The 20,730-nt window shown below is 40.3% G+C and overlaps 1 long non-coding RNA gene across 1 annotated transcript in view; it reads right to left on the bottom strand.

Annotated features, from left to right (window-relative positions):
• The window catches only part of LOC104968993 (uncharacterized), a 192,618-nt gene that overhangs the window by 64,900 nt on the left and 106,988 nt on the right, over nt 1-20,730 (bottom strand). The gene's annotated exons all lie outside the window — the stretch shown is intronic.

Here is a 20,730-nt window from a genome sequence, read left to right as displayed (position 1 = left end):
TAAGAAACTGAGTCTAAGGAAACCTGAGAACTATGAGTATATGGTGTCTTGGATGGGATCTTAGAATAAAGACATTAGGTAAAAACTAAGGAACTGTGAATAAACCATGGTTTTTAGTTAATAATGGCATACCAATATTGTTTTATTAGTGTAATGAATGTGCCACACTAATGTAAGATATAAATAATAGGGGAAAGTATGTACAGAGAGATATATGAGCACTTTCTGTACTACTCTTTTTTTTCTATAAATCTTAAATGGTTCTAAAAGTAAAGTCTATTGATAAAAAATACTGAGAGAAAAATATAAAGATGGAATAAATGTTTTTTTAGACTTACAAAACCTGAGAAAAATCCATCAGCAGCAGATATGCACCACAAGAAATGTTAGAGAAGATCCTTTCAGCAGAGGCACCATGATACCAGATGGGAACCCAGACTTGTACAAAGGATACAAAGCACCAGAAATGGTAACTTACGCCGGTTGAGTTTTTTCTTATTATTTAAATTTCATTTAAAAATAGCAAACTGTTTGAAACAAAGACAAAAATGATATCCTGCAGAGTTTATAATATCTGTATAAATTTTATGCCAACAAGAGGATAAAGACAAAGAAGGGAGAAATAGGACTAAATTGTTAAAAGATTTTAATTCTATAAATATTAAAGGTACACTGTGTCCATCAGCAGATGAATGGATAAGAAAGCTGTAGTACATATACACAATGGAGTATTACTCAGCCATTAAAAAGAATTCATTTGAATCAGTTCTAATGAGGTAGATGAAACTGGAGCCTATTATACAGAGTGAAGTAAGCCAGAAGGAAAAACACCAATACAGTATACTAACGCATATATATGGAATTTAGAAAGATGATAACAATAACCCTGTGTACGAGACAGCAAAAGAGACACGGAGGTATGGAACAGTCTTATGGACTCTGTGGGAGAGGGAGAGGGTGGGAAGATTTGGGAGAATGGCATTGAAACATGTAAAATATCATGTATGAAACGAGATGCCAGTCCAGGTTCAATGCACGATACTGGACGCTTGGGGCTAGTGTACTGGGATGACCCAGAGGGATGGTATGGGGAGGGAGGAGGGAGGAGGGTTCAGGATGGGGAGTACATGTATACCTGTGATGGATTCATTTTGATATTTGGCAAAACTAATACAATTATGTAAAGTTTAAAAATAAAATAAAATTAAAAAAAAAAACATGTGAATAAGCAAGTGAATAAAAGAAACTGGGTAAAAAAAAAAAAGGTACACTGTAATAAGATAAAGATATACACTAGAAACCCTAAAACAGCCATTAAAATAACAAAGATATGTATAATAAGCCAAAAAAAGGATAAAATTAAATAATAAAAATATTCAATTAACCTATGACAAGGCAGAGAAAAGGAAAAGGAAAAAATGAACAAAGATAGATGCATTGAAATAAAAAATCAAGATGATAAGATTTAAACCCAATGATATCAATATTCACATTAAATATAAATGGTATAAAAACACCAATTAAATGTGGAGATTGTTAGATAGCTTAAAAAAGGAAGACCAAACTTTTAATATAGAGACATGAACAAGTTAAAACTAAATGAATGGAACACATTAACATTAATTGAAATAAAAGTGGAATGACTATATTAATATCAAGGTAGATTTCAGAGCAAAGAATATTACTCAGGACAAAGACCATTACACTGTAATGATAAACGTGTCAATTAACCTACGCTATATGCAATTTTCAACATTTAAGAACCTAATTACAGAATATAAGTTCTCATTATTCCACTTTTTCACTTTCAAACAGTTTGCAAGATATAAAGATTGCATGGTCGATTCAAACAGGATTAAGTGTATTGTCTCAAGACTTTGACTCTCAAGTTTTGCTGGTTTTTTAAGCCATTCAACATATTATTCAATTTTGAACAGTATGAGTCAATGCTGATGAATTTTTAAAAGGGTGATATTCTGACATTTGCTGTGATTGTCTTCATACATATTTTATGAGAAAATACAAATAAGGGAGAACAGAGTTTGCCTTTACTTTAACTGCAAATGTTAGTTGTTGATGGGACCAATCAAGGATTATTACAATGAAAGTTCTGTGGTATTTTTCACATAAAATTCAGAATGGTTTCGTGTCATCATATTGACCGAATATGAAGAGCTTCCTCTTAGGGTGACATGACAGCAGCAGAACCATTAAAAATAATGCCTCTATGAGTCATTTGACATTGATTTTTTTTTTTTAATCTTCACTTCTTGAGGATTTTTTAAAGTCTTACACAGCCAGAGTGCAGTAACGTGATATCCCTATCCAATGGTGTGAAACAGAGATGATATCCCGAAAGTCACTCCATTTTCTGGCCAGAAGACTGTACATCTGAGGGAGGTATGAGAGGTCTTACGTGTGACCAATGACATAGTAATTCAATATTACACTTTTTGTTCCTTTTGATTTCAAAAGACTCATGTTGCAAAACTTTCAAGACTGAGGTTAGTCTCAGACCTATTTCTAGCTATTTGAACATTTCCTGGTTTGTCTACTGATTCTACTAACAATTCAGAAATTCAAGAGATGTTACAAAGTTTAATATTTTCCAAGATTTTGAAGGTCCTTGGTCATAGCTTTGCTGGTCCAGTGTTTATTATTCATTTATATGCTTTTAAATGTTTTCCAAACCACACTGGTTTCCAAAGGACCTTTAAACCATTTTCTATCCTAAAAAATGAATACAGAAGAGGACTTCCCCTTCTACAAATAACCATGATGTAAGACTCACATCCACATATCCTTATATAACTTTATATCTATATCAATCACCATTCACTGGCCTACTTTCCTAAATAACTTCAAATTAAGTAGTGATTGTAAATTTATCCCTAGAACCTGATAACGGCTCTCGATAACCTCTGTGGTTGAAAGGAAGCTATTCCCTGGAGGGCTTGAAGGACACCACGTGGCCCTGCTTTGTTTAATGAAGCATTTTTGTTTTGCAAGCTGTTGTGTTTGCCTTATGTGTACATCACATGAACTGAGCAGGGTTTTCAGGGAGCTGAGGGAGAGAAGAGGCTGAGAAGTGAGAGATCAATGGGAGATAGGGCTGGATGAGTAGAAGCTATTACAGGAAGATATTTTAGGGGAAGAGCTAAGATGATTTATGGACATAAAGGACACTTTTGGTGTATGATGTGCAGACAATCCCTTCCTCCCCCTAAAAAACATACTCACAAACATATATATTCAGTTCAGTTTAGTCACTCAGTTGTGTCTGATTCTTTGTGACCCCATGAACTGCAGCACGCCAGGCCTTCCTGTCCATCACCAACTCCTGAAGTTCACCCAAACTCATGTCCATTGAGTTGGTGATGCCATCCAACCATCTCATCCTGTGTTGTCCCCTTCTCCTCCTGCCCTCAATCTTTCCCAGCATCAGGGTCTTTTCAAATGAGTCAGCTCTTCGCATCAGGTGGCCAAAGTATTGGAGTTTTCAGCTTCAACATCAGTCCTTCCAATGAACATCCAGGACTGATCTCCTTTAGGATGGACTGGTTGGATCTCCTTGTAGTCCAAGGGACTCTCAAGGGTCTCTCCTACATATATATTAGACATCTCTAGTTTTATTTAGGGATGCATACTGAGACTGGCCTCAGGTAGAAAGAAGCATGGCCTGAGGGGCTTAGTGACAATCAGATTACTCTTGGAAGTAGCACCTCCAAAGCAAAGGAAAAGAAAGTTGTCCACCTTTTATTGCTGCTCTTTCATTTCTCTGCTGCTTTCAAAATGTCAGAGTTTATAGGTGAAGAAAAGAGAAATGGCAGTTTTTGGAGAAATGAGATGAGCTTAACCTCTTTGGAGAGGAAATGATGAGTCATTTGCCATGAGAGTTGACTAGATAAGGATTTTTTTAAAAAAACTCTTCCTGTGTTGCTCACAGAAACTGTGTTTTAATAAGTTCTCATCTCAATGGCTAATCATACACCGATGTGACCACAGTAGAACAAAGCAGAGGGCTTTTTAAACCGTAGCACTACTCAAGGGGAGGAGAGAGTGCTTGGAAAGCCTAACTGGGGGCAAGATGGCTTGCATGTTGTTCCAATGAGAGAAAAATGTGTTCAGACAGTTTTACAAAACCTACTGAGAAGAGGTAAGTTGCTTTTATATTTTTTTGGTGAAGAAGCCAGTTCAAGTTCAATTCTGAGATAAGCTTTGGGAGAAGTGAAGCATAGTGACTAAGTTGAGTTAGGGGACAGAGGTCAGCAAGGGTAGGCTTCAATCCGACCTGAAGCCAATCAGCTGGTCAATAGTCAGGGGAAATCTGACTAGCTACTATAGTGAAGTTTTCTTCCTTGGAAGCAGGCTCTATGTCTCAGTCAAATTTGTATTTCCCTAAGACTTTACATATTCAAGCACTGGGTAGATTTAAATGTGAAAGGTAGACTTTTGAGGTTCTCCTGGAAGAAGACAGTCTGGTTTGGTAACTTTTGTTAGTGAGAATGGGATTGTAGATTCCCATCCCAGGCTCCCCTGTGACAATATGATATGGCAAATCACTATATTGAATTTTTACTCACTTCTTCCTTTCTATAAAGAACATTCATGTTGTCACAAACATTCCTCCACCTAAAAGTTGGGCCCTTGCTTACTAAGCTCTTTGGGGGCAGAAGGGGTCACTTCCTGTGGCATGATCCCAAATTATTGTCAGGATATCCTTTATAATGTGGCACAGATTTGAGATGACAGCTCAAAAATGGATTACTTTGAGATATGTGGTGGCTATACAGAAAGAAAAATATATCATCAATCCTATAACCCACAGATTTTCTTCAAATCTCATACCTATGCCTTCTTCAAATCTCATATCCATGCCTTACCTTCCTCTTCTCTGATCCTGTAATTACCTCTTCTTCCTCACTTTTTGCTCACTCATGAATCCACTGAAATCCAGGCTGCAGACCCATCACTCCACTAAAACTGTTCTTGTCAAAGACACCATTGAGCTCCATGTGGCAAAATGCAATAGACAAATCTGGTAACCTCATCTATTGAACCTTCACTGACATTAGATAGTACTGGCCCAGCATCTTCTTCTTTTTAAAAAAAAAAAAATCTTAAATATTTGACACATGGTGATTAACATGTGGTTTTATAAATATATTTGGTTTTCTCTGTTGTGATTTATTTATACTTAGAATCATACTATGTATATTCTTTTAAAAGTTGCTTTATAATGTTGTGTGAGTTGGTACTGTACAGCAAAGTGAATAAGCTATACATATACACACATCCCCTCTTTTTTTGGATCTCCTTCCTATTTCAGTTCATTTCAGTCTCTCAGTCGTGTCTGACTCTTTGCAACCCCATGAATCATAGGGCCTCCTATGTCCATCACCAACTCCCGGAGTCCACCCAAACCCATGCCCATTGAGTTGGTAATGCCATCCAGCCATCTCACCCTCTGTAGTCCCCTTCTCCTCCTGCCCCCAATCCTTCCCAGCATTAGGGTCTTTCCCAATGAGTCAATTCTTTGCATGAGGTGGCCACAGTATTGGACTTTCAGCTTCAACATCAGTCCTTCCAATGAACACCCAGGACTGATCTCCTTTAGGATGGACTGGTTGGATGTTGCAGTCCAAGGGACTCTCAAGAATCTTCCTATTTAGGTCACCACAAAGCACTGAGTGGATTCCTGTGCTATGCAGTAGGGTCTTGTTAATTATCTGTGGCTATATAATTTAAATGTGCAAAAGGGTCCATCATTAAAAAAAAGAAAACTCCATTCAGTTGCTGATTTAAAAAATAAAAATACAGGATACCCAGTTAAACTTGAATTTCAGATAAACAATGCATTTTAAAAATATAAGTATATCCCATTTAATATTGGGAGTATATTATGCTAAAAAAAAAAAAGTATTTGTTGTTTATCTGAAATTCAAATTTAACTGAGTATTTCATATTTTTTCTGGCAACTCATGTGACCATATCCCATGCTTTATCCAACTCTCCAGAGGCAATAAATTCTAATTTAAAAAAAGCAGTTTCTTCTAGGAGTGAGCTCCTTATTTATAAATATTTTAAAATCTCCTGGTTTTTTACTTTATCCCTTTGCTTCTGTGATGATGAATGAAGATTTAGTTCCCTTGCGTGATTTCCATTCTCCCTTCCCCATTTTTTTTCAATAGAATCATACTTGCTATGTTAATTGCTGTTTCCTTACAAGCTTTCTAAAATACCAACAGCTTCAAATTCTTATTCGATCAACTACAGGTTATATCTTCTGACTTTTTGGAATGTGAGGGAATTAGCGCTCCTGCCCTATTCTTTATCTCCTCTTTCCACTTCCAGCTCCTACTTTCTGTCTTCTGTACTTATTCTATTGATAAGGCAAGGCTGATACTATTTACCATTGGTTCTGCAATAGGAACTAGACTTATATTTTGATCCTAAAAACTACAAGTCAAGAAAGTGCTTACAGTATTTTGACACCCTACCAATGCAGTTTTCATACTTTGTTACATTAAAATCTATTCATCGCATACTTTCAGGAGCTCTTTTGCTTGTGTGTGATATAATACCATGCACTGGTTATTTAGGCAGTGTTGATTCAATGAGTTATACGTATCTTCCCAATGTTGACACATGTTACTTTACAATATCAAAAAAATAACATTTGTTAATATCACCACTGATCTCATCAGAAAGGTCTTTAAGTATCGAGAATCTGTCAGGTTCATAGTAGTGGATACAAGTTTTCCAAGATTGTCATTTCTGCTTGACAGTTTGCATTTTGACAGTGGCAATAAATACTGTCAGTTCTTTTCTTTGAAGCGACGGGCTCATTTCACTCATTTTAGGAAATGTCTGCCAAAACTCCAAGTTTGAATAATCAGAGTTTGTCTATCAATTGTTCACTCAAGTAAAAATAGTGCTTCATGGCAAAAGTGTCTAATTTAGCTCAGAAACAGCTGCACAAGTGCTTGTCCCCAAGAACACCTTCATGCTGCCATTGATGGAGGGTTGTGCACATTTGTTTTGATGCGAAGAATATTAAAAAAGACATCCTCAAGAGTCAAGATGAAGAAGACCAACAATTTGTGCTGTTTTGTCTATGACATTTAAAATAAAGGGTGGTGGGTTCTTTTTCGTTTTTGTTCCTGGTTGTTTTCACCGGAGTGTGTGGCAGAGGAGAAATCAGTGCCTGTTAATACTGCTTGGTAGCACCAATGCATTTATGCTAGTAAGCAATTTTAACCATCTTGGCTTATGCAAATTTCAAAGCCATACAAAAGGCATATCTTAGTATTGTTATGAAAAGTGTCTATCTTGGATCTCGATCTCACAGACTCCCTGAAAAGGTCTCTGTGTTTCCTAGGAATCTGTGGAGCCTAGTTTGAAATCTAGTCTGGGTCTGGAGACCTCCCTCTGAGCACCTTCTAATGTCCTTCTCTTTGAGCAAAAGCCCCAGCCTTCCCTTCACAGGCATGAGTTAGAGATTCTGTTATTTGGATCCCATGTCATCTCTTTGTTGTTATTTACCCCTTGATTTATTACCACAGAAAAAAGGTTATACGGGAGGCAAAGTTTTCTGAGTCCTTGTATACATAAAGTATCTTTATTCTATCTTCATATACCATGGTTTATGGTTTAGCTAGATACAGAATTACAGTTTGAAAATCATTTTCCTTTGAAACTTTACATTGCTCTGCTGTCTTCTAGCCCTTGGTATTGCTAATTGCAAAGTCTGACGAGAAGGTGATTCTTACTTCTTTATAAGTTGTTTCCTCCATATCCCACTGAGAAAGCATTTCAGATCAAGTTTATACCCTTGATGCTTCTATTTTCAACAAGATGTGCCTAGGTGTGGGTCTTTCATCCACGTAGGACTGCAGATCCTGTAAAATCTGTAGACCTTTAAATCTGTCTCTCTGAAGTATCCTTGCATTATTTCTTTGATAGTTTATTGTTTGTTCTCTTTCTGGCACTTCCATTAGTCAGTTTTGGGAACATCTGGTTTCTTTAGTTTTCTTTCTACATCACTTATTTTTATTTGTGAATAATATTTTCTATCTCTGACTCATTCTACTTTTTGATATTTCCATTTTGATTTGCAATGCTTCCATTGAATGTTGTACGTTGGCAGTCATATTTTATTATTCAAACATCTTCCATTTTGATGATTCCTTTCTTTTTGCTGCAAGCTTTTTGAAGAATTTTCTGTTCCATATATTAAAATTTCACTTCCTCTAGACTCACATTTACCTCTTGTTCATCATGACTCTTTGTGTTGGACACCTTCTCAGAATCTAGTGATCTTTAAATGTCTATTCATATTTAAGAATGAGGCAATAAAAAGTTAGTTGGGTGCTCTGGGTACATGGAAGACCCTGTCATCTCACAGATTTAGATCGAGGTTAACATGCCTTATTAAAGCATGTTAGTTCTCCATGCTTCAGGCTCCATGATCCAGATTCCAAAATCACTGCAGATGGTGATTCCAGCCATGAAATTAATAGACGCTTGCTCCTTGGAAGAAACAATGTGACCAACCTAGACAGCATATTAAAAAGCAGAGACATTATTTTGCCAACAAAGGTCCATCTAGTCAAAACTATGGTTTTTTCAGTAGTCATGTATGGATGTGAGAGTTGGACTATAAAGGAACCTGAGCACCGAGGATTGATGCTTTTGAACTGTAGTGTTGGAGAAGAGTCTTGAGAGTCCCTTGGACTGCAAGGAGATCAAACCAGTCAATCCTAAAGGAAATTAGTCCTGAATATTCATTGGGAGGACTGATGCCAAGAACTGACTCCTTAGAAAAGATCCTGATGCTGGGAAACATTGAAGGCAGGAGGAGAAGGGGATGACAGAGGATGAGATGGCTGGATGGCATCACTGACTCCATGGACATAAGTTTGAGCAAACTCTGGGAGTTGATGATGGACAGGGAGGCCTGGCATGCTGCAGTCCATGGGATTGCAAAGAGTCAGACACGACTGAGCTGAACTGAACTGAACTAACATGCCTGTTAGGGAGGTAGATTTTATTTAAAGGAGGTAACTTCTAGGAACTGTAGAGTATAGGCCTTCAACTTATAGAGAGGAGCTTTTGTTTGTTTGCTTTTTCTAGCCAGAGATTCAGAATGCAGGGGTGAATGTGCTCGAAGAGCAACAGTTATGTATATACTTCCTTTCAACCCATTCCTCTGTGTTCAGCCCTTAGCCTCACTTGTGTTCTCTGTGGTACAATCCTCCAGGATTCTGCAGAGCAGTTCAGGTCTCCCTGTAACCCCGTCTCTTGCAGTGTTCTCTGTGCTGTGTCTCCCTCGGTCCACTCAGTCACTCTTTCATCTCCTTTCCATCCTCCAGAAATCACTGAAATGAAGCCACTGGCGGTTCTTCCCCATGTCTTTGCTGTAGTCAGGTTTATGTCTTTTCTAAAACCGCGTCACTGATGTCGTTTCCTAGGTCTTGGCATAGAAAGGGGAATGGGGGATGTGCTCATCACCCCACCGTCCTTAACCAGTAACTCTCTTTTTTTGACTCCTATGACCTCTGCTCTCCCAGTTCTGCTGGGCTCACTCGTTTACTGGCTCCCTCTTTCGTATTGATGCCTTCATGTAGGAGTTTCTCTTTTCTCTATACTCTCTTCGAAGACAATCTTATCCACTGGATCATTCTTAAATGTTTATCTATATGCTGATTGTTCCTTATCTGCACCTCCTTCCCTGACTTGACTTCTAGACTCCAGGCTCTTTAATCCAACTGCCTATTTGAAATCTCGAGCATTTCAGATACTTTCAATGCTAGTTTCCAACATTCTCCTCTCCAGCTTGCCCCTGTCTCAGGAAAGGGCCCTTTCCCTCTGCAGAGATTTCCAATCTTATTTCCTTTTCCAGGAATGCCCCTCTCTTCTCTACCTACATGGCTACTTTCTTCTCATCCTTAGGCAAAACTTCCCTAACTATACAAAGTTTCTCCCTCCTTCCCACACTGGTATTTTGTCTCTTGGCAGCCTGCTATCAATCTTCATAGAACTTTTTAAATTTGAAATTATTTATTAATATTATGTTTATTTCCCCCCTTTCTTATTAAATGGTAAGACCCACTACAGGTAGGGACTGTGCTGTCATATATGTCACTGCTCTTTTAGCACTACCATAGTGCTTGACACATAGGAAGAATTTAACAAATACTGTGGAATAGTTAGATACAGCTTAAAATGAATGCTGAGATCTCAAAATGTTTTCTTATTTACAATCATCTGAAAACTGCCTGAAAGGGCCTCAAAAATATTCTAAAAACTCATCCCATCACTTACTTTTTAAAATTTACTTGCAACCTGAAGACATAACTCAATTAAAGCAGAATACTGTATTGATAGAGCCATGATGGAGAAGAGTATGGGGGTTCCTTAGAAACCTAGAAACTACCATTTGACCCAGCAATCCCACTCCTGGGCATATACCCAGAGAAAACCATAATTCAAAAAGATACTTGTACCCCAATGTTCATTTCAGCACTATTTCCAATAGATAGGATACGGAAGCAACCAAAATGTCCAGCAACAGAGGAATGGAAAAAAATTGTATCATTAGCAGAGACACAGGCAGACCTAGAGACCATCATACAGAGTGAAGTAGGTAAATCAGAAAGAGAAAAACAAATATCCATATAATATCATGTATATGATATGGGGGTGGGGAGGAAGGGAGGAGGAGGTGAACTGGGAGATCGGGATTGACATATATACACTACATACGTAAAATAACTAAAGGGAACTTGCTGTACGGCACGGGGAATTCTACTTAATGCCCTGTGGTGATTTAAATGGAAGGGAATCCAAAAAAGAGGGTATGACTGAGTCACTTTTCTGTATAGCAGAAATTAACTCAATATCATAAAGCAACTATACTTCAGTAAAAATTAATTAAAAAGACAGAATACTATAATACTTGTGAATACAGTTTAGTCCAGAGAACAATGTGAGTGCATTTTAAGGCATATGCCACTTCTTGACGTGGTATATGCCATCTTTTTTGATATATGCCATCTCTTTGCCATCTACAGGGTGAGAGCTCCAAATGAATTTTCTCTCAGTCTTTTCCTTTTGTCCTTACCTGACCCAACTTTATGAAACTGATATGGCTTGCTTGATTAGGGCCATGAATGTTAAGTTCAAAATGGATTATGAATCATGACATCACTGAGAACACAGGAATAAAAAAGCAGCAAGACTTTCCTGCTAAAGCCAGACAGCTCTCTATATTTCACTCCTTTAATCCTGCCAAATAAAACATCATGAAATAGATCAGACAGATCGAGAGGATCTCGCTGTCACGAAGAGCCGTATTCATCAGGTATGTGTCAATTGTCCTGCTACAGATCCTTGGCTTGATTCCCACACCTGCCTCTCCAGGGAAGAAGCAGAAACACAAAGCTGGTTACCCAGAGAACTAAGCCCTGGGAACTGACAGAGTAAGATATGATTAACGGCTCTGAATATGTATTTTGGCCAGACCAGTCTTCACCACAAGATCCTTTTTTTATCTCTTGGCACTAGAAAGAATCACTTGGACTAAGCTTACGAATGCTACTAGCTGTCAAAGGAAAAGAATACCTTTTATGTTGTAATTCTTGATTTTAATGAAACAAATTCTTGGAAACTGTTATTTAATCCAGTTTTTAAGGTATATATTTGATATAGCAATAAGTGCTGTTTTATGTAGTAATAAGAGCTTGTCTTATCACATCCGAAGGAAACCAACTGCTAGGGAGACTCTCCTTCTGCCCCTCTTATCCTGTAAGACCCTTGAAACATGTGCCCTAGTCTCCGGCAGGCAGCTCCTATCCTGTGGGGACGAGGTTCATAGAAAATCATTCACCTTGTAAGGCCTTCCTCTGGTCTCAAGGAAGCTATAAAGGAAACCGGAGGGGCCTGGTGGAGAGGTGAATGATTGCTTGGAGAGGTGGCTATTGACAGAACCACAGATGGGGAGGAAGTTGTGCTAATTAACTGGATCTGTGTCTACTGCATTGGTCTCCTAAGCCCAGGACAACACATGCCTCCCTCACTGTGCTCTGGCTAAGCTTAGAAATACTTCCTTAGGAGGAGACCAAATAAATTCAAGTTTTAAAGTCAGACCACCTAGATTTGAATACCAGTTAAAACCACTTTTAGGGCTTTCCTCGTGGCTCAGACGGTAAAGCGTCTGCCTACAATGTGAGAGACCTGGGTTTGATCCCTGGGTCGGAAAGATCACCTGAAGAAGGAAATGGCAACCCACTCTAGTACTCTTGCCTGGAAAATTCCAAGGACCGAGGAGCCTGGTAGGCTGCATACAGTCCATGGGGTCTGAAAGAGTCAGACATGACTGAGCGACTTCACTTTCTTTCTTTAAACCACTTTTTGGCTGGGTAAATTTATCAAGTAAACTCAGCTTCCCTGAGTTTCAATTTTTTTTATCTGAACATGTGCATAAAATCAGAACCTCTCTCTGTGTTTTTTTTTTTTTTTTTTGGTGAGTATTAAGTGAAAAAGTTCTTAGAAATGTGAAAATATAAATCAAGTGCTAAAAGCATATTGTTAGTTGCTATGAGCATTGCTGCTATCTTCCCATCACTCATTCTCCTTCTGGAAACTATCCCATTCTTGTCTGGGTTTGCATGACCAACCCTATAGGTCCTTTGCATTTGGGTCTTAGCTCAATATTCCTGGCTCAGGCCTTAAGCGACACAGTCCCACCTCCTGGCCATGGTTCTTGGTCCTAGGGTGGGTATGTGATCTACTTTGGTCCAGTGAGACTTGAGATGATTGCTGGGGAATCCTAAGAAAGAAACATTCTTGCTTTTCCAAGAGAAGTTTCCAAGGGAAGTGGCATCATCATTATTAGCTCTATTTCTTTTATTATTATTATTGCAGATGACAATTCTAGGTTTTCTGGTGGGCCTTGACCTTTGTCATAGAGGGACGAGTCAGACTGGGCACAAACTAGATTCAAGGAATTTACTAAACTTCGCCATTGAGCATAGGGACAGAGACAAGGTTAGAACCTCCACAAGAATCCTCACAGTCAGACACTGAGATCAAGTTAAGGAAATTAAAATGGAACTAACCTTGTTCAGGCTTCAGAAGCACAACAGCAGGCCTCTGACTGACTTCTGATCCTGCCTGAACGGCGTGCCTGACTGCAAACACACCAATCACTACCAGCAAGTCAAGTGGCACTTTAGATAAAAGAGGGAGTGGGTCTTGGATCTTCTTGAGCTCCTGGCAGCCTGGCTAGACCCCTGGGTTCAGAAAATCTTATGACTTGTAAGGTGAAACAAAGAGCATTAGAAGTTAAAGGAAAGCCAGCTGCATTTTTGCTCCCAAACTGATGATACCGCCAGTTCGTGGCCTGGGGTTATATGCAGGAGCCCCCAAAACTGCAATTTGAAGTCTCACTCATGGGGTGGATGCACCTCCCGGGACCTTTTCCCAACTGGGACTCCAGATTACTGTTAAGGAGGGACTCCCCAGTGCTGTTTAAGTCTGGATGTTGGTCAGCCCAATTTGGTGATGTATGTGCTGTTACTTTTCTCTATTATTTCTATTGCTCTTCTTTCAATGACTGTACATTGAAATTTAGTTAAATAATCCTCTATTAAATATTGAAATTATTTATTGTGTATGACATGTAGTTTCTTTTGTTAATGAGTCCTTCGAACCTAAAACAAAAGTAAAACTTTTGGCAAAACAGATGGCAGCCAAGGTTCTGTGCAACTTGGGGCCCCATGTTATATATCAAGAGGCTTCTGAAAATGTTTCATGAATTTCCTGGGGGGAGTGAGGAGAGATAAATTAGGACTATGGGCTTAACATAAACACACTGGTATTTGTATAAAATAGGTAAAGGGCAAGGACCTACTATATAACACATAGAACAATAATCAATATCTTATAATAACCTATAATGGAAAAGAATTTGAAAAGGAATATATATGTGTGTATGTGTATTTATATATATATATAACTGAATTACTTCACTAACACAAATTTTAAAACACAAATTTTAAATTAACTATACTTAAAAGCATTGCTTTATGAATAATTAACAGCAAGATAGCAGGAAGTTATGTGACATTAACAATCCTGAAAAAGCAAGTTCTCCAAGGTCCCTGCCTTCCTTCCAATAACTTGGCCACAAAATGGGGAAATAGTCTGATGCCATAGAGACAAAAGCAAAGGCATCTCAGAGGATATTGCAGTTGCAAAACTTGCTATCTGAAACCCAGTAACGTGGTACAAACATAGGCACCAGCAATCTGTGGCATGTGGGCCAGTTATGAGACACAGATCAGCTTTCGTTGTCAGGGGATCAATTGCCTCTCACTTTCACCTTTCTGGTTGGAAACCGAAGTTCCCTCTGATCGAGAGAACTATCAAGGGGCAGGAAAGCAGTTGCTGACAAATGTCTCTAGCCTCATTTTAGCTATTGGTTCATCCACCTTGGGGAGACAACCCTGGCATGCCAATTTTCGCAGCTTGCCAACCTTTGTAGCAAAACACAGTGAAACGAACTGCCGTTTATATTTTGTTTTATTGCTTGATTCCCTGTAATGCTTATATTTTTCTTTAGCTTAACTAAATGATAACCAGATTCTTGACTCAGCGGAAACATCAGATTACAACTCATAGGCAAAAGTGAAGACCTCCAATGGCAGTGAATCATAGAAATAATATTTAAGTTAGGAAAGGGCAAGAATGTAACTGAGCCTGATTCTCAACAGCCGTTTGAAAATGCTTCATGAATTTTTAACTGCAAGAGGGCAGAAACTTGTCTTTGTGACTCAGCTGAGGGATGAATCCTCATAACCCACTGGTTTCATTTGAAGTTCAGAAAAATAACATCATCTATTAAATCATCAATATCACTGGTTGTAACACCTTGGGTTTCCCTTGGAGACTTGGCTCTGATGTATAATTCTATAACAAACCCCAGATTAGGGGAAGGAAACATGGTGCATGCCTAACGAATTTCACCACGATGATGACATGAGGAAGGGTCAATGGAACAACACATTATGGAACAACAACGTGTTATGTTGTGTGAGCAACATAACATGCCTTGGTCCATGTCATAGTCTAGACCGAGTACCTGCCTTCAGGGAGTTGATAGCCTAAAATGTGACTATGTAGGATTAAATCAATGTGGGAAAACAAAAAATGATGAGCCAAGGCAGCAGGCTGAGGAGTTAGGATGAATCACTCTTCAGTGATCAATATGGTTCCCACTTCTAACCTTGGCCTTCAGAGACAGCAAAGCTGCACCAGGAGAGTGCAAGGTTATTACTCAGGAGGCCTGAGTTCTACATTTAGCCCTATCCTCATAGCAGGAGTAAATATTAATTGACAATAGGTGGTTTAAAAAATACTATGTTGGAAAAAAAGATTCTCCCTGAGCTCCTATCTGCTCATGGAGGAAAATTCACCCTTGATCTCATTTTGGGCTTGGCCTCTACTTCCCCAGGGTCACAGGATAGTCTCAGTTCACTTGAAGTCCAGAATAGAGATGGCACACCTTACTGTCTCACTTTCACTTTCACTAGACCCACTCCCACAATATACATTTTCCTGGAGAAGGCAATGGCAACCCAATGGAAAATTCCATGGATGGAGGAGCCTGGTAGGCTACAGTTCATACGGTTGCAAAGAGTTGGACATGACTTCACTTTCACTTTCACTGTCTGGTTCATCTCTCTGAGAAATGGGCTACTCGGGCAGAGAGAACATTTTCAACTCTGGGAGGTGCTTTACGACTCACATCTGGCTGCCTGAGCCACACACAGGGCCGCTGCTCTTAGGATGTGCTCTGAAGGCAATGCAGAGGTCTATGAGTGAGCACAGCTCTGGTCCCTCCTAGCTGCCAGACAGCCCAAACCCTGACCCCTTCTGCCTCAAGGAAGCTTCAACACCTCTCTCCAATCCACTTCTGCTTTCCCCAAACTTTGGAGCTCCTCTCCCCTTACAGATACTTTGCTATCATTGTTTCCATGAATTTATGCCATGAAAGCAAAAGTTGAGGCTGGGTTTACCTGCTGAGCACCTGTCAATGTTGGCTCTTGATCCCACAACACAAGAGCCTGTTAGACATGGGGATAATAGCTGAGCTACCTTTTCATGACGGGGAAGGGAAATGTATCAACAGCAGCAAGATGGAATATGAATTAAGTGATCAATAGGTGATCCTTTCACACACACTGGTGTGGAACATAACAATTCATAAGCATAAACAATTCAATGACCTCTTCCTCTTGCATGTGCCAGGTTGAAATCTATAAAGGGGGAGGGAAAAAAATCTCTTTATCGCAGAGACTCCCAGTTCTCTTTGATTATGTATTCTTGGCCTCCTTCCTGGCAGCAGAACTGCTGATGTGGCTGGAAACCTGGATACATGTAGTAAAGGGTTCATTTCCCAGCCTCTTTTGCAGCTAAATGTGGTGCTGCAGCCAAGCTCTGACCCATCAGAGGTAAGTGGAAACCTAGCATGTAAATTCTGAGTGTAGAGTGTCCTTAAAGAGAAGGGGCACGTCTTTCTTGGCCCTTCCTCTTTCCTGCGGACTGGGATGCAGCTCCCAATGCTCCAGCAGCAACCTGGGTTCTTGCAGTGGACACTGCGTGTTGAGGGTGGATCAGAAAGAAGGGTATGGTCCAGGCCCTGGTGACCTCACAGAGCTTCACCACCAGGCCTGGACTGGCCTAGCTTCAGACTTCCTCCACTCTACAGAGAAATAACCTCCTATCTTGACAAGCCTAACTATTATTTTGAGATATCCCAGATGATATTCCTCAAGGCAAATGAGATAACACCAGATTTTATATTCTCAGAAGAATTCCACAATATCAGCAATTTCACAGTACCAGGGGATAACAGAGTAATTTCACAAACATGTGAATTTTGCATTCTCTCTGACATTTTTCAATAAGGACATGTACCTATGTGTGCATGTGTTCCTAAGATGCGTAGAAAGGAAGCTAGCTTGAGTGTTCACAATGAATTTCTAGGCTGATCCAGCAGGCATGTGTGTTTGAGTGGCTGTGGAGCCTCTGGGCCTGAGCCCATTCTAAGCAAGGAACGAGACAGGTCCATAAGCTGGTGAGGTCCCTGGACTAGAGGGAGAGTTCCAGGATGCTCCAAAGGTAACACTCAGCTCATTTCTGAACATGCTTGGATTGCACTCAAGCCACAAAGTGAGAAGGATCTGAAAGTTAAAACGAAAATACCTATGTTCCTTAAAATATTTGGTGTGATTGGGAATTGAGTTTAGGGGCCTGCATGGTGTAACTATGGGCATCGGGAGGAGGTGATGCCAGTGGCGGGAGGAGGTGGTGGGTCATGGCAGATGGTGGCAGGAGGGACAGGCGGTGGTGGCAGTGGGGTAGCAGCACCGTAGCAGCAGTGGTGTGGTGTACAAGTGGGCAGGGCATCAGCTCACGGCATCGATAACCCAAGAAAGAGGATGGCTTCAAAGGCAGCGAGAGGCACTGCTGAAGATTACAAGTCCGCAGAGAAAAGGGAACACTTTACTACTGTTAGTGGGAATGCAAACTAGTACAGCCACCATGGAGAACAGTGTGGAGAGTCCTTAAAAAACGCAATCCCACTGCTGGGCACACACACCAAGGAAACCAGAATTGAAAGAGACACATGTAGACACATGTATCCCAATGTTCATTGCAGCACTGTTTATAATAGCCAGGACATGGAAGCAATGTAGATGTCCATCGGCAGACGAATAGATAAGGAAGTTGTGGCACATATACACAATGGAATATTACTCAGCTATTAAAAAGATTGCTTTTGGATCAGCTCTAATGAGGTGGATGAAACTGGAGCCTATTATACAGAGTGAAGTAAGTCAGAAAGAAAAACAGCAATACAGTATGCTAACACATATATAGGAAATTTAGAAAGATGATAACGATGACCCTATATGTGAGACAGCAAAAGAGACACAGACGTAAAGAATAAGCTTTTGAACTCTGTGGGAGAAGGCTAGGGTGGGATGATCTGAGAGAAAAGCAGTGAAACATGTATATTATCATATATGAAACAGATTGCCGGTCCAGGATCGATGGCATGAGACAAGGTGCTCACATGGCCTGGGGAAAACATAGGTTACATTTTTTCTTTTAAGGCTCTTTTTTTACACTGACTCTCGTAATTTTTTTCACTGTGCCACATTCAGTTCACCGATAGATGGGTTTGTGACAGGCTAAAATGATCCTTTCCAACAGCTACCTAAAGGCATTTTAAATTGGGTAAGAGAGACTTGCCTTCAAGAAACTGATATTGTCTCATGTATGCAGTGTGTTGGAGGCAATAAGTAGGTGACAAGACTGACATACTATTCTGCTAGAAATGGGAAAATAAAATACTGCAAGGACAGATTATTTGATCTTTTACATTAGAAAAGGAAGACGAATGAAGACCAGGTGGTCAACAACTTAAAAATAAATCTTCTAATTTGGTTTGAGAATAGGACCTTGAATTGTATTGTCTGCAAAAACATTGAGTAAACTAGGTTTAACCCTTGTCTTGTCATCCTATGTAGTACAATGACAAGTTATAAAAAAATCCATTCATTAAATCAGAAATTACCTCATCATATGTTATATTCTAACAGCTGAGATATATACCATAGGAAATTAGAGGCCAGTCAAAGATTAATAAGATATAATTCTTGTCTTTGAAAAACTCAAAGCACACGAAATAAGCAGACAGCGAGACAGACACACAGAAATAGATGATTACAATAGAAGGTCGTAAATGAATCCAAGTGACTATGTAAGTACAGGAATGACAAGTCCTATGGATGGGCATGTGACATATGAGGATGTGTGATCTTTGACTTGGTTATGAACAACAAACAAGGTTGTATTAAAGGAAGACTCACTGCATAGAGCATTTCACTATGGACATTGGACGTTCCTCATGACTCAGACAGTAAAGCGTTTACCTGCAATGCTGGAGACCTGGGTTTGATCCCTGGGTCGGGAAGATCTCCTGGAGAAGGAAATGGCAACCCACTCCAGTACCCTTGCCTGAAAAATCCCATGGACAGAGGAGCCTGGTAGGGTACAGTCCATGGGGTTGCAAAGAGTCAAACATGACTGAGCGACTTCACTAATCCCCTTGAGAAATCCTAGAGGTTATTTGGGGAGCAGGAGACACAGTATGGCATGGCTGGAGCAAAAGAAACATGGCTGGGGACTGAGGAAGGAGAAGCCGGAAGGAGAAGCCAGGGCCAGCCTGAAGGACACTGTATGCCAAGGTAAGGAGTTTAGACTTAAAATCTTTAACAGTGATGAGTCAGCAAAGGATTTTAAGTAGCAGAAGGGCATGATCAAATTGACTTAGCTTAGCAGGTGTTCAGTCAACACTTACTAAGTTTTTCCTAGGTGCCCAACACTGTTAGGCAGATAAAAGGAAGAATGCAGCTCAGGAATCCTACAGTTCCATGGCAGAGGTGACCACACAAACATCCAGGGGTCAGGTCACAGGATGTGCTGGGCTTAGCCAGCCTGGGAGATGCAGAAGAGGTTCAGGAGGACCCACGCTGAGCCTCACAGAGCTCATCTGGCTGGTGTGCATCTCCGACTAGAATGGAATCTCTTGGACTGGAGGACGTGCTCCGGGCACACAGCCCAAGTAGCATTCAATACATTCTTAAACTGAGAGCAAAGACTTATGTGCCCTGGTCCATGTCTGGAGCCAAGCCTGCACATAGTAGGTGCGACACAGATATCTGTTGAGAGATGAAGCAGGCGGGCAGCAAGGGTGGGCTGAGGCAAGGAAAAGCATTTGAAGTAGAAGGAACAGTATGCACAAAAGCGCGGATGCATGAAAGAGCAGAGGGTGCGTAGCTGACAACAAAGTTTGACTATTGCGGAGGAGCGCCTATCGCGGCCAGCGAGGGGCTCGGTGCTGAAGGAGGCCCTCTGCTAAAGGGCTCACGTGCACCATGCAGACGCCTGGAAGCCAGAAGGATTCTGGAAAGGCGGTATCTTTTAGACATCTCACTTTGAAAACAGCTTGGAGAATGGGCTGAAGGGGTAAAACTGGATTCTGTTCTGCTACGGCAATAAAATGATGACAAGGAATGGATAAATCTGGATATTTAAGAGGTGGAACACCTAAAAGCTTGGATATTTATTACGGGAGAGAGCTGAGAGAGTGAGAGCAGCCAGAACACAATCTTCCATCTTCCTTGGTTATACAAGGAACACACACACATGCACACGTACACACATTCACACACACAAATGCACACATATGCACACATGCACACACACGCACACATACACACATGCACACACATATACACGTAACACATTTGTTGGGGGTGAGGCGTTTATTTCAGATGTTGTGAGTTGAAGCTCCTGTAGCACGTCTGTGTGTGTGTTCAGAGGACTGTTGGCAGTTCAGATCTGAACTGAAGAAGGGAGGAGGGGCTACCTTGGGAAGACGACACATGAACACATTCACCAGTTCCTGACTCACCTCTAGAAACAGCGGAAGAGACGAGAAAGTAAAACAAACTCAAATCAGCGCTGGGAGATACGATGGGACACTCTTAGGGATTAGAAATCATGAGAAATCTTTGAGAGATGGAAGCAGATGGATTAATTGAAGATGAAAATCCCAGCTGGCCTAAAACTCAGGCAAAAGTGGGATTGGTT

Source organism: Bos taurus, chromosome 7, assembly GCF_002263795.3.
Source record: "Bos taurus isolate L1 Dominette 01449 registration number 42190680 breed Hereford chromosome 7, ARS-UCD2.0, whole genome shotgun sequence".
In the NCBI taxonomy this organism is placed as follows: Eukaryota; Metazoa; Chordata; class Mammalia; order Artiodactyla; family Bovidae; genus Bos; species Bos taurus.
This window is presented reverse-complemented; position numbering and strand designations above follow the sequence as displayed.